At 36.3% G+C, this 15,018-nt stretch overlaps 1 protein-coding gene across 1 annotated transcript in view; it reads left to right on the forward strand.

The window, feature by feature from the left end:
* Positions 1 to 15,018, forward strand: part of TOX (thymocyte selection associated high mobility group box) — a gene marked incomplete at its 5' end in the record, with an annotated part of 216,294 nt that overhangs the window by 65,251 nt on the left and 136,025 nt on the right. The gene's annotated exons all lie outside the window — the stretch shown is intronic.

The following is a 15,018-nucleotide window of genomic DNA, read 5'->3' on the forward strand; positions in this document are numbered from 1 at the left end:
CGGCCTGAGCAACTTCAAATCTGTCAGTCCATCCTTCAGGGTGGAGAAGTCACATTCTGCTTTCCAGTCTACAGCAGCATTGTAGCAGCATTGTCTTCATTGCTTTGGCTTGTGACAATGTTCCTCTGCACAATTAACTTTTGTACTCAAAGCCAAACAAATTGTAAAGGAAATTCAAAAGTTAAAGTTTGCTACAGGTTTGCCAACTTGGGCGCATACTTCTGCATGCTGTAACTAGCCAGATAGCTGATCTTTTGCTCTCAGTGTGATATTTGAATATATCTATGTTTTTTCATCTGGTTCAATTTTGAAAACTTCATTAATATGGATTTTAAATCTCTACTGAATATACTATGGGCAAGATACAGAATAGTTAAACAGCAAGATTCTTCAGATTTTAAGTAGGTACTTTCCAAATAGATTTCTTATTGACTTTTCAATGTTACAGGGGTTTTTTTTAAGAAGTGCCAATAAGGCATAGAAATAAATTTAAAAATATTTACTTGTCGGGAATGTGGATTTTTGTTTCAATTTTATTCTACAGATTCCTAAAATTTGGTAATATAAAAGAGATTTTGACTGCTTTTTGGTCAGTAATCATTTTTGTGTTGTCTTCTACTTCTGACAGTCGTTTGTATGCACTAAGTAAAAGGTAGGATGAATGGCCTATTTCTGTCTGTTTTCATTACTGTGCTCTTTCTCTGTGCTCCATCTTATTCTCTGTATATGCCTACTGGGACATTAAAGATTCTGTAATTATTTCAATAAGATCAGGGTTATAGATTTTTTTGTTCCACTTAGTTTTGTTCCATTAGTTGTTTGCTAATAAACCTGCCTCTGTGCTGAAGGCTAACAAATTTCTTATTTAATACTGTACTTTTTTTTACATGATATATTAGAGAACATTTTAAAAGGTCAAGATTGTGCAATTTACTCTTTTCCCTTGCTGTTGTAACAGTCTCAAGGTAGCTCCTTAACTGAAAATTTCAAAGTCATCATCATCCTTTTGAAAACATAAATATTAAAGCTGTTTTGTTTCTTATTTCAGAATCTGAAGGAAATTGAAATGGTTTGAGATATCACAGTGCTTAAACCCTAGAATGATTTTCACTCTAGCAAGAAGTTTGTTTGTGGTCTCACAAATAAGAGTATGCTAAGGGAGCAACAGAAACTGGATAAATTGAAGCAGGGCAATAATACATCCTTCAGATGAATGCACAGGGGTTTCCCTGCTATCAAGTTCTTTGACATCTGTGGTGTAAACCAACATCTTTTACGCTTTTCACCACATGGTTTCAGCCCAGAATAGGATGGAGGCCTGCACAGGAGGAGTGCTGCACGTACTCTCCCCTAACACTACAGACCCGTGCCTGAAGCTGGGATCCAGCTTGATGCTGCTGCTGTCTTCAAATTTTTCTACCTACTCTGGAAAATAAGTTTCCTGGTGCCTAAAATGATGCATTCAGAAGGGCTCATTCTTTACTGGTGTGGAGTACACCATTGTCTTTCTCGGGCCTAAGTACCATGAAATCATTCTTGGAAGAGAGGACCTTTGCCTGGTGCCACTGGTATTTTGAAGAGCGATCTCAGGCACTGAGTCCAGAGGTGTTGATTGTCATGGTTTTTCTGTAGTGCCACGCTTGTGTTAGGAGGCAATTGAAAGCTACTTGGTCCGTAAAAGTCTGATTTATTATTTATTTATTTATTGCCTGCACAAAGCAAAACAATTAAGTCTATCAGTTGTACAGGGCTAAACCCTTTGTTTCTCAGGCTCTCTAACTGGACATTTTCTATGACATTTTTGCCTGCTCACAGTGACAGCATAGCAATTACCTTCTTAAAAGATTTTTATCCTGTGTACCTATGTAAAAACTGTTGCCAATATTGGCCTTATAATTGTCCTGAGTGTATTTTTTACTTAAAGTTTGAATGAACAGAGGACCTTGTGAACTGGCCTTGTCAAACCTTTGGGAGATTTGTAGTGAGTTTAGCATGTATCGTATGCTTTATAGTGTAAGCTGTTATTAGTTCTACTCAACAGCTGAAGTAATTTAGCCAACTGCTCTACAGATAAATTGCTTCTTTGCACTCTGGTCTTTTCTGAGACCAGATGGAATTCTGGGACTTGACCTCGAAAGGAATATTTTTACTACTTCTTGAGACCAAAATTCACATACCCTCGATCTTCAAATTATTAAGTGTCCAGTGCCAAGAGACCTCAGTAAATGTTAAGTTTCTTTGAGGATTTGAGACTCCACATTTCTCTAAGTCTTTAGAGAGTCTTAGTCTTATTTCCCATCAAAAACGATACAACTGTAGTTAGCACTTCATACACATCTGGAGTATAGGGAAGGATGAGGACAAATTTGACAGTCCAGGAAAAAAAGGCAAGAAGAATGAAAGATCTAGATTATTAACTCATGAAGATGAGAGTTAATTACCACTCTCAGCTTGTAAAAAAAGGATGAAGATCCAATGCTGGAATAGGATACTTAGAAATATTGTGATAACTCCGTCATTATGGGGCATTTTCTTTTAGAATAGGTTTGATGGTAATTAGTGGAAAACTGCGTACTTAGCTCTGCTTCAGTGAAAGAGGTTGGAGATCATTTGAGACATGGATTGCCATTACTTCTGAGCAAACAGTTAAAGCACTGAGGCATTGTCATTGGTCACATAATTATCTACCCTATGATGACAGAGGTGTTCAAATCAGGCACTTACTAGACTCACTGAATTTGCCCCTACACGTCACAGGGAAAAGGCAGATGTTAGAACTTTTTAAGATGATCCATTGCTAAATAATAACAGGGCTTTTATGTGCAGTCTCAAAGGATGCAAATTGCAACTTTTGACACTTGGCTTTCTAACCTTGGCTAAGGTTCTGTCTACCTGACAAAACTCCTGTCGTCTTGAATTTATTATGCTCATCAGTACAGATGAGCTGTTATATATCACCCTGGATAATAGATCAGCTTTTGTTGGTAACTCTAATCTGTGGTTTAGGCATAGACTTTTAGAATTACAAGGTGCTGTTCTCATACATAGGCTGACCTCAAGCTCACACAAAGGCCAAGAAAACAACCACAATGGGAAACTTCTGCATCGGAACTTCTGCTTTGTACGTATTGTCTGAATTTAGAGGTTCTATTTATGGAAAATATTTCACTTTCCTAGATAAGTTGCTTCTGTGAGATGTCATTCTCAATCAAATATGTGTGTTTTCTCTTTGGCATGAAATACCTGTTCCAAACATTCAAGTGTTTATTTTCCTCTGTTGGTGGATAAAGAAATCATCAGTAGCACAGATTTCTTGAGTTGATATTTGCAGTTTGTGCTGAAAGCATCTCATAACCTTATTTCAAGGTAAACTATTGAAAATTAGACTCATATGGTCTGACACTGCGTTGTTCTTTTGGCTCCCAACTGTTTCTTAATGCTTTTGGTTATGATTTGAAGCAGAGACATGTCAGAATTGGACATGGGATTCTAGTACTGGTCTTACTGGTGACATGTTGCAGAGTTACTAGCATTCTTTACTCCCTTTCTTACAGGAGACTATTTGTTTGCTCTTGACTGCTTGGCTCTTACCTAAATTACTCTGGCAGTTCATGTGCAGGTGACTTTACATGTTAATCATTTTCCAGTATGCCATTGTTCATTTATGAATGCATCATGTTCAAAACTGTGTTCAAATGCAGTTCAAATTAGTGCACTGTTCAGATGCTTTTCTATGGCTCATCTTCCCCATTTGGTATCTGTGACTTCATCAGCTCTTTACATTTCCTCCAGATTTTACTGGGTGAGAGACAGAGATACTTCAGAGCATCAGGTTGAGAACTTCATGCCTTAAAGCATTTCTCACAATGATATTTCCACAACTGCAGTTATTTTTAGTGGTCTGTCAGTTAGCAGGGTTTTGCTGTATATTGTGGGTTATATTGAGTTTGTACATTACTTAAAAAAATGTGGGCTGAAATCTAAATGGTGCAAGAAATACATCTACATTATGTCAATTTGGTCCTTTCTAGTCAGGCTTGTGGTGTCACAAAAAACGGATTTTCTGGGAAGCGCCTTTTTCTGTAAAATAAAATTCAATGCCATTCGTTCACTTGCCGTTTTACTATTTAAGAGGGTCTAATGATTCCAGATTAAGGCTAACATGCATTTTATCTTATTTATGCTTCTGAAATGTTGATATATTATGGTTTTTGTCCTGAGTCCACTGGAACTTCTCCAGTGTTTCCAAATCTAGTCAAAAAAAAAAAAAGGCAAGGGAGAGCTCAAGATCTCCTGAGCCAATCCTTTCTAAACCCTTGGGTGTAAGCTCTCTGGTCCACTGTCATTATATATTTTATTTCACTTTACTTTAGTGTTTAGTATCCTACATATTTAGAAAGGAAATCACAATTGCTCAGTTGTAACTGCAAATGAGGAATGTATCACTTTCTGAAATATGCATTAGTTTCACTTATCTTCTGTACCACAATAGTTAATCTTACTATGAACTTTTGGGACCAGAGCTGTGCTATCGCCCAGATTTTATTGGTTACTGACACTATTTGATCATACTAGAAATAACTTTTCTTCTTCAGATTTCTGGCTTCCATTATCAATATTCTGGTTTTGTAAACTGATGATTTTCATTTACTTCTGTAAGATTCCACATTTCCACTTTTGCCATATCTGAAAGAAAAAAATTGCTCTAACTGCTTTTCCTCTTCAGTTGAGATGGGTATTCACCAAAACATTTCCTACTTTCATGATGCAGAATTTCTAAGTTTTTATAGTTTGATTTTCTTTTTTTTTTTTTTTTGCACTATAATAACTACTTTGTTAATTTTTCTTTGTAAATTTATTTTAAATTATTTGGGAATACTGAATTCTTTCAGAGAAAGAAAGCTATGTCCTAATTCCTGCATGTTGTAATTGAAATTAATTTGTGAATGTTCAAACACAGGCAATTGCCAGTTAGAGACAATGATCTTTTATCTACCACATTGACACCTAGCAAAGTATGATTTTAAGTTGCCTGATTTGCTTTTTATGTTTGGAATAGATGTGTTATTTTTAGACATTTCAAAAATGCTTTATCAGTAGCATCAAAAATATGTCTTCAGAAACCTATATGAATTTCTACATATTTACATGCCCTTAGAAGTACTTTTTAGAAGCTTGTTCCTTCTATTTTGTCATCTGTGCTGGCAGCTAGAAACAACACAATATTTTTGTCAATCACGTACAACCATCCTGAATTAGCCTGTAGTTTTTAAGCATGTAAATAAAACTTTTAATGTGGAGTCCCACATTCCCGCTCCTCCTGGCTGTCTTTCCTATTAGGTTTTACTGATAAGTTTCTGTCATGTGAATTGTCATACCAGGTTTCAGTCCTACCAAATCATGTCAAATTTTATTTCACAAACATATAACTGTAGGTTCTAATTTGTCTTTGTTGCTCACAGAACAGTTTATAGCTCTCCTTACTTTAATTTGTTTTCAGTGATTTTCCATCAGGTCTCCACCTTATGGCTAGGCATTAAGGGGCCCTTTAGCATGTATTTTAGATGGTAATTTTAAGTCCTTAAGTCTCTTGTTCTAAAGTGATATTGCTTAGAAAAATTACAACTGTAGGAGTTCAATCATGAAAACAAAACTGTTTTATGGTGTTGGGTTTTTTTTTTTTTTTTGTTTGTGTAGCTTGTGGTTGTTATGTAATGAAGAATATATACAGGCTGTCTTCTCTTTGCTGGAAACATATCAAGGTAAACAGTTGAAGCAGAAGGAAACGAACTGTTTTTCCATTCATCTTATTATTGAGCTGTGGTTAAAAGAACTTCCTTTTTGTTACCATCAAAAAGATCTCAACTAGAGCTTCAGTTGAACATGGAGAAGAAATATTGCTTTCAGGGATGGGAAAATACAGAGAGACATTTGCCTTTGCCTAATGAAGTCTGAAAACTAACGTTAGTTGTGATTGGATAGTTTTTCTAAATTGCATTTTGGCATGGTAGAAGGCAGAAATGTTTCTTTTTTTCCTTAGCTTGATTTAATGTTGAAACTTTGAGCATACAAAATATTTTACATCATTGGTTATCACAGTTTGCAATTTTAGCAATAGTAGTTTAAAATAGAAATACTAAAGGAACTGAAAATGGAGTATTTTAGAAACATGAAGTGTGAAGCCCTGCCCTGTTCTAGTTGAGAGCAAAACTTCTGCTTACTTTATGGAGGCCAAAATTTTGCACAAACTTTACAACAAAATAAAAAAGAACAGCCAGCTGAGTATTTTTGGCTGGCTGTTACATGTTTCAGGAAGAATTACAAGACACGAAACTAAAGGAGGCGTGCATTTAACCACCTGAGAAATGTAATAATCACCCAGGGGTGGGAGGAGGGCAAAGCTGAGTTCAAGTAAAAACCTGATTTTTTCACCCTAAAACAAATATCCATTTACTGAAAAATGTGGAGCGAAAATAACATCACATAAATCCTAGATTTGTGCTGGTGCTTGGAGTTCCTGGGTTGTTCCAGAGTGCAGGAGACAGTGAATAAAGAGGTGGGAGACCGGGACCTGGATCCCAATGAGATGCAGAGTTACCCTTTTGCAATTCATCTATGGCCTTATTAATCTTGGGGACTTTTTCTTTTTTTTTTTTACACATCTTAAGCAGTGAAGGAGGAAAGTCCCTTGTCCTTTCTTCCCTTTCCTCCCTCTGTCCCCAGGAGCTAAGTAACAATTTCAGATGTCAGCTGCAAATTATTTCATGCAATCAATCCTGCCTTTTTTCACATGTTTATTCAGACAGTAAGGTTAGGAGCTGAGGTGTCCTGATCCCCTTTTTCTTGCTGGATAAAGACATACCATTTATAGAGGAGCTGGGGTGGAGCCAGTAGTGCAAGGGAGGCCAGGTATCATAATGTTCGTTATGACAAAAATAGGCTTAAAACACCCACTTTCAATCTGACTGCAGAAGTTCACTTGTATAGAGAGCTGCCAGTATCAACAGGCTTTGGTGTGTGTGGAGAGCACGCAGTTAATCTGAGTTGGAGCATCCAAATGTAGTCATGGTTGCGTAATTTTCTTGTCAGGTTCAAGTGTTACATTTGTAGAACATCTTCAGCAACCACTCACTTCATCATAAGGCTTTAAGAGCCATATTCTCCATTATACTTTAAAATGTGAATAATCCTTTCGTTATTGAAGAAAAAAATGCCACATTGGTTCTGAAATAGGGGAAATAAGATGCTTAATTTTGGAGATGTGCTTGATTTAACATTACTCAGGAAAGCCTTACATAATATATGTAATATGCAGTGGTTAATATCCATAAGTACTTTCTTAAATGAAGTTGCTTCCTTATTTCTTAACAAAAACCACCTGCTTACACCTTTAGAAGTGTTTCATACATATATACATATTTACTTGATTTTTGTTCTGTGAATACTCTTGGGGGGGACATAAAACTTTTTGCAGGTTTAAAATCAAGCACATGCCTATGGAATTTTAATTTGAAATACCAAGTCTAAATTAAATTAAAGAACTATATTCACACCATCTAAAGTGATTGGTATGTCTTTACTACTAAAAATGTATCTGAAGCTGTAATTGTAGTATTTTATACAAGCTTTTATCAACAATGATGTTACCATGTTTATTTGCCGCTTGGTGACCTCTGGTCAAAAAATGGTGCAAAAAAAAATGACAGAAGTGAAATCCAATGCCTATTTTCAAAATTCAGAGGTTTTTTTATTAATGTTATTTTATATTGGTTTGGGTTTTAGCATAGAAAGAAAACAGCTTTCCTGTTTAGCAAAGAACAGCCCAAGTCCTGCATGTTTGATTGCTATGGTTATACTGTGTAAACTGAAACTATTCATAGAACTGTCTCAGTATTTCCATACAGATACCCTCTGATTTCTGCTTTCCCTGTCATAGATAGTAATCTTGAGAAATTACCACTAACAAATCCCAAAATATGTTTGTCTGGAATATTTGAGAACGATGGCTGGTAAGTCCCAAGATGAAATGACACAAATTTGTCAACAGCTTCCACAAAACCCAGCATGGTTACTATTTTATGGCTATGGGTGTAATTAATTAGTAGGTCATCAAAATGAAATGGTTTGGAAAAGACTATTGTCATTTTTGTAAAATGCTATCACCAAGCTGAGAAATTGCAATTCTCAGCTGTAATCAGCATTTTTGGTATTGTCCTTAACAGCAGCATTGAGAATGTGGGGGCTGGTTAGAAGTTAAATGACTAAGCCCTTTAACCTCACCCTAGTTTTGGTCATGTTTCTGGTTTCTGGTAATTGTCTTAGATCGTACATTTTTTTGCTCAGGTTAGATTTTCAGATGATTTCATTTTAGGTGGCTCCCCAGTTTTTATGTTTCTACACATTCTCTACAATGCATTTTCTATACATTCTCTACAATGTCTGTTTTTATTTAAGAGTTAGTTGTCTGTTTTCTTCATTAGTGAAGGGCAAGTCAAAGCTGTGGGTATAAAGCTGCCTTTCTTAAATCTATGCCTTTTGTTATCATTTTTTCTTTAGAGTAATACATTTACATTTCATAATCATAAACATGAAATTGAAGAGGAAATCAGTTCTCGAAAGATTAATTCAGTCCTGCTCACAGCTGCAAAGACTGTGGAAATAAATATCATTTTGCAGTAACATATTCCTGACAAAGGGCATAACAAAAGACTGATTTCTATTCAGAGATAGTGGGTATATTTATTTTGCATGTTGGGGGGAGGGGCTGTGGTTGACTGCTTGCGACCCTGACCTAGTTTTGTAGCTGCTTATTATTCAGCTATATGTTTGAGAAATCTCTGTAATTTAATTTGGCAACCTCTTCTGCATGTCTGCACGTAGCAGTAGGTGCTGTTAATATTAGTCGTGCCCCATGCTGAATCATATTTATTTAGAAAAAGGAAAATCCTAATGCACTCATAACTCAGAAAGAAACTGTTAATTGTTAGCAGAGAACTGCCTGATTACAGACTGGATGTCTCGTCCAGGGCCCTGCCATAATTAGTAACCACTGTTGACATTTAGATTTAAATTGAATTTTCTTCTAATTAAACCCAGAGGGGGTTGATCCTCTCAGATGTACAGGTTAATAAAATTAGTCAGAAACTGTTAAACAGTAAACTGAATTCTCCAAGAGAGCTTTCCCAGTGTATTGTTAGGAATTCTGTAATTAATATTCAAAGGATTCATTAGATTTGGAGTTGTCCTTTTTTGTTTTGGGTTGCATCTGGGTTTGTTGCAGTTATTTCTTTAATTAGGTCTGTTTGCTTTTGATATCTACAATAATACTAATTTCCATCATGTTTGTGCATGTGTATTTTAAGTGCTGTAGCACCATTCATCCATACAGTGCAACTGCTACGTGTAATAACAAGCTGCCTTTTTCTGGGCATATTGAGCGAATAGTAAGCCCAAAAACTAAAAGCAGTGTAAAATATATTTTAGGAATATAGCCTAGATTAACTGGTGTCTATTTCTCATCATCATACAAATGTTACATCTGCCACAGGGTCATTTCTTTTTTTTTATTCACCACTGTTTTTTGCTGATCCTTCCCAAGCTTTTTGTTTAAATAGGATTATTTTTCTGATGAAATGGAGATGTTTGTATTTTTCCTATTGCTTTTTCAAGTACCATCAGTTGGATTGAGATCTCAGCCTACTTGAAATTAATCTGTGGTTTTGCTTTCTTGTCCTGCTCAAAGATTAAGAAGTTAAGAGTAGAAGGCTATTAAATATGTGTGCCAGGAAATCTCAAGAGTATCAGTGATGTAAGAAAAAGTAGAGTCAGAAGTAACACAAGGAGATCTTTGAACATTAAACTTTGAGAATATCACAAATTTTGCAAAAGTGCTCTGTGGGAGTAAAGTTTCTCTAACAAATATTTCATAGATGAACTCACTTGGTTTTTCTTCATAGCTTATATACAGAGGAAATCCTGTAAAATATTGGTGGGCACTGAGAACAATTTAGTACCTGTACTAAAAACTTAGTATCAGTTTTACAAACAAGAGTGAAGAATGCATTTTACCATTTAATGAGCCTCGTGAAAGTTATGGGCTTGCTTTAAATCAATTTCTGCCCCGATGTAACTTGAAAAAAGAGGGTTTAGAGAAACACAAAATGATAAATGAAAATGTGTAAGGAATGCTTTCCTGGAAGATACCTTGAAAGCATAGAAGTTGTTCAATACTCTTGAATTGAATTTACTCCCAAAAGGAATATAATTTCTATTCCTTTCTCCTTAATCATGTAAGCCAAACAAACACAAAAAATCTAGATGACTTCATTTTTCTTGCTTAGTCTGACCAAATAAATTGGATTAGGTAAAGAATGCTTCTTACTCAGAATTGGCTTCAGATGGTATAAAAACACTAAAAATGCATGGAACAATTCACTGCACTGGTGCAGAGGAATTTACCTCTCTCCTGCAGGTTTGTTTTGTAGAAATCACAAGACAGATCAAACCAGAAGTGGCTGAAACTGTCAGGTCAAGACTAGGAAATTTTAAGCCATTTAAAAGTGTTGTTGATCAAGTAGTCTTTAATAGGAACATTTTGTATGGATAACAGCTTCCGAATTCCGGTACAGTTCTTGAAGAAACATCTGAAAAAATCTGAGTAAGAACAGTGAAACGGAAAACAAACTTCTCTAGCCTGCAGTCCAGACCTTACACTGAAAAGAGACTTAATATTGCTATTGATTTTACACAAAAGATGTCTACTATGATGATGGGCAGCAGTTCTGCTGAAATCAATAGGTAATTAAACCCCCAATGAGAACGCAGTCTTAAACTGAATTAAACTAAACTTTTGCAGTGGCCAAATCACATTACCCTGAAAATATACCCCAAAGTCTCAAAAATTATCTGTAATCCTATTAAGAGCCATAAACTCAATACTAAATTTGGCAACATAGTAACCTTATTGCAGGGAATCTGAGTGTTCATGTATAGATGAAAATATGCTGATGCATGATCCTTTTATGAGACTGGGAGTGTCATTGAGACCCCCTAGTAAGTGATCTTAGATTTTTCCTCAAAATCATATACAAGCCTAATCACTGACTAATTATGCAATATACATATGAAACGTAAATTTGTTTCTTGTATTATTTTTAGATTATGAATTAGGAAGAGCAAGTTTTTGATGTCTTGACAGCTAGGCAGAGCTGTTACAGCAAAAGAAAGCAGATGTGTTATCACTGTGCTTTTATTAAACTACATGCACCTCATTGGCACCAGCAGGATGCCAATAGAGAAAGGAGAGAAAACAGCAGTTGCCAAAGAAGCCAACAGCATGCCCATATAGTTTGGCATGAAATACTTCAGGTCAACCATCAGTAGTCAGGAAATGTAAAAACGTCCATGTTCCTTATTTTACAGATGGATGGAGCAAAATGCAGACTTGGTAAAGAGCAGAAGGTTTGGACTGTGTTAAAGACTTCAGCCACTGAGCAGGGAAGCTCTTTGCCCAGAAGCCTGGAATGGGCGTCCGGTTTGGGGCGCTACAACCTGCCTAGCTCAGTGTCTGACAGCTCTTTTAAAAACAGCTACAAGGAGAGCCGAGGGAAGTTTAACTGGGCTGGCTGGTAAAAAAGCCTAGGTCTTTGCACACGCAGTCACAGAACATGGCAGATTTCACGGAGAGAAATATTCTGTTTGCATGGCCATATGTGATTTCATGAGGAAATGTGGTGAGATGATGCCAAGGCTTTTTGGAGTAAAATGGGCTAGAAATTGCAAAGGACAAATAGCTGAGGTTCTTTCAGGAGAGTCTGTCACTGGTAACCATAATCTCTTATTGCTGCCTTTACATGTAAATTTTTGAGCCTGTTGCAGGGATACAGAGAACAAAGAAACACTTCTCTTACTGTTGTCATTCTTAGTGTTTCACAATGTAACTTTTTACATCTTTCATTTTTCCACATGGTTTTGACGGTGAACTAATTATTCAGTACTTAAACTTGTTAAATGTAGGACGTAAGCTTTTCTTTTTTCTTTGAGATATCATTTAAGACACTTAATTTCTGAAAGAAGAAGTATATTTCTGGAGAGCACATAACTACTGCCACATAAACATAAACTCCAAACCTTATTCAGTTTATCTGTTTCAGTCAAAACCTCAATTCTAAGTCCACTTGCCAAGTATTTTTATTGTGAAAAAATAACCAGTACTGACAGTATTCTGTATTATCCAAAAAAGGGGTGAAGTCACAGAAACCCCTTTTTAAATGGCGAATAATATATTGATAATGTTTCTTTTTGTACTTAGTGCCTATGGCAATGCATATGTTGTGAATGGGAAAAAGAATAGCCATTATTTTGCATACAAACTCTTGTACTTTAGATGTGAGTTGTCTGTTCCCCAGATGCTCCCAGTCAGCTATTTCCTATGTTAGGTAAAATATTTCTTCAGCTGCAGATTTTTGCATACAAACTGAGGAATGCATTCTGTACTTACTCTTTGTGTGAAGCTTTCATTTGTGTCAGTGGGAGTTCAGTGTATAGCATTAGGATTGTATGTAACTCTAGGTACTTGTAAGAAATATCTCCCTTTATACACTAATAGATTTGTCACTAGTAATTTTTTTCCAGTTATATGCTAGTTCTACCAATTCAGCAACGAAATGAAAATAATAAAGATAACATGTAATGCTAGATAAATTGCATTTGATATACCTTTTGCTTTTTATCCTCAATTTCCCATCACCTGTATGTGATGGCTCACTCTTCAGCCTTATTTTGTCATTGAACAAATTACTTGTGCAGGTAAGCCCATTGGCCACAGTGAGACTGCTTGCATTGGTTACTTTTCATGGGTAGGACAGGGCTGCCCCGTGGGCCCTTTGTCACAAGGTGCCAAGTTCTCCTAATGAAGGTGGTGGGGAGGTTTTCCTCAATAATTTTGCTTCAAGAATTCATGCAGGAGAAAAAAGTAGTGAGTCTGTTCATTCAGTATTTCTCTGACACAACTGTCCCCTCTCCTGGAAATAAGTTTTTGTTAAAAGTAGCTGCAAATAGAACAGCATATGGAAGAATTTCTCATCCACTTTTTGGGCAGAAGGATTTGCCACAGAACTGTTAGCAAGTGATGAGGGACTTGATAATGCATAGTACCTTTGCCTTACTCTGTGAATACAGTAATTTTTAGAGTAGAGATAATTTTTAGCATTGCATATTAGGAAGCAACTATGGAATCCAGTGACGTTACAGGATTTATTTTTGTAGCCTAAGTAGGTGAATTCTTTGATGCTTTTGCGTGTTCACAGATCCAGTGTTAGGTGGAGATTTCCAAAATCACTAGGACATCTGAGGATTGGTGTTTCTAAATGCATGCAGCCCCTATCAAAGATATATACCAGCCTTTTACAGCTTGAAGCAGCTAAATTTTGGTAAATGCTGGATATTTATGGCGATTGGTGAAGCTGACATATAAATTTTTTCAAAACTCATCCACCTAGGAAAGCTTTTTGGAACTACAAATTTGAAAAAACATGGATGTTTTACTTTGAAATGCCGTTGGGACTGTCCCTCATGAGAGAGGGTTATTAATATGCATAGCTGCCATCCGGTCAAATATAGAATCAAACATTCAAATATACAGTAAATTTTTCCAATGGCAGTAAAAGAAATTTTACAATACTCCTGCTAGTTCTGATAATGTTAAAGTTAGTATTTTAATGTTTTTAAATATCCAGTTACAAATTATAAGACATCTCTTTATTCTTAGCATAGAGGCACAGTGTGTATGGGGGGATAATTTATGGGTTTGGGATGGATTACATAATTAGATTAGCTTTCAAAAAACAGACTATTCATCAGGTTAATAAATATTTTCAGGTGCATACGTATCCTGTTCCACAACCATAATATATGCTGTTCTTTCTCTTCCATGTAGTTTTACGTGTGTCTGTGCCTCAGATATTTTGAAACTGTTGAGTGTCCCCATGGTTTTATTGAGTTTTAGTGAGAACTGAGAACACTTTGGTGTCGTCAAGTAACATTCAGCAGAGGAACAGTTGGAAAGAAAAGAGATATTTCAGTGGATAGAGATAAGATCTGCTAATCTGCTTTTATGTGCATGCGTGTGCACACACACGCCTTCATTTCCTCTACGTGTATGTGCGCACGCACATGACAAATCAAGATTTTACGTGGAAATGTGTGAAAAAATGTTGCCTTTCTAATCTTGCTATGAGCTAGACCATATGACTATGTTAGAGAGTTGGAAAGAACCGCTGGTGCAAATGTCTGAAATCTGATTTAGCTTTCTAGGCTTCTTGGCTGACAGCAGACTGTATTTTGGGAATGTGCAAGCAAGTATTTAGTAAGAACAAAACAGTAAATGGGATAAGTTCTGGACACCACTTCAGCCAAATCTCTGAAATCTGGTTTTGGAAGCTGGGATTTGTAAAACCAAAGTGCAATGGCTGTAGAATTTACAGACAGGTTAGGGAGACAAAGTCAGCAGACGGTGTGTATGTGCATGATAGCACATGCATGTAATAGTGCATATGAGTTTGCCATCAGGTTTCAATCACTAATGCAGCAGAACATACCTTATAGCTTCCAGTATATGGTTTGAAGGATAGATAGTGCATTTAGCCAGAAAATACAATGAGTTTCCCTGGGGTTAATGACAAGTTCAGTGAACAAAAGGGGGTAGCCCTAACAACAGGTTGAGGCAGGCAGTGTTGCTTGCGCTCTACTGGCTTTTGGGTGTTTTTTCAGGAGCACTCCTGAAGGACACTGTTGAGGGCTGTGGTTCTGCAAGTTCACAGATGTGTGTATCTGACTTGTAATTATTAAATTTGAAATTTGGCGATGGCTTCCCTGCTTCAGTCATGTACACCTGTGTGGTGAATGAAGTGAGAAGTTATGTTGATATCTAAAAAATATCTTATGGAATCAAAATTCAAGAAACAGTGCATTTCATGGGAAGGGAAGATGATAAAATTCTCATACTTATCTCACAACACA

Source organism: Fringilla coelebs, assembly GCF_963513975.1.
Source record: "Fringilla coelebs genome assembly, chromosome: 1".
In the NCBI taxonomy this organism is placed as follows: domain Eukaryota; kingdom Metazoa; phylum Chordata; class Aves; order Passeriformes; family Fringillidae; genus Fringilla; species Fringilla coelebs.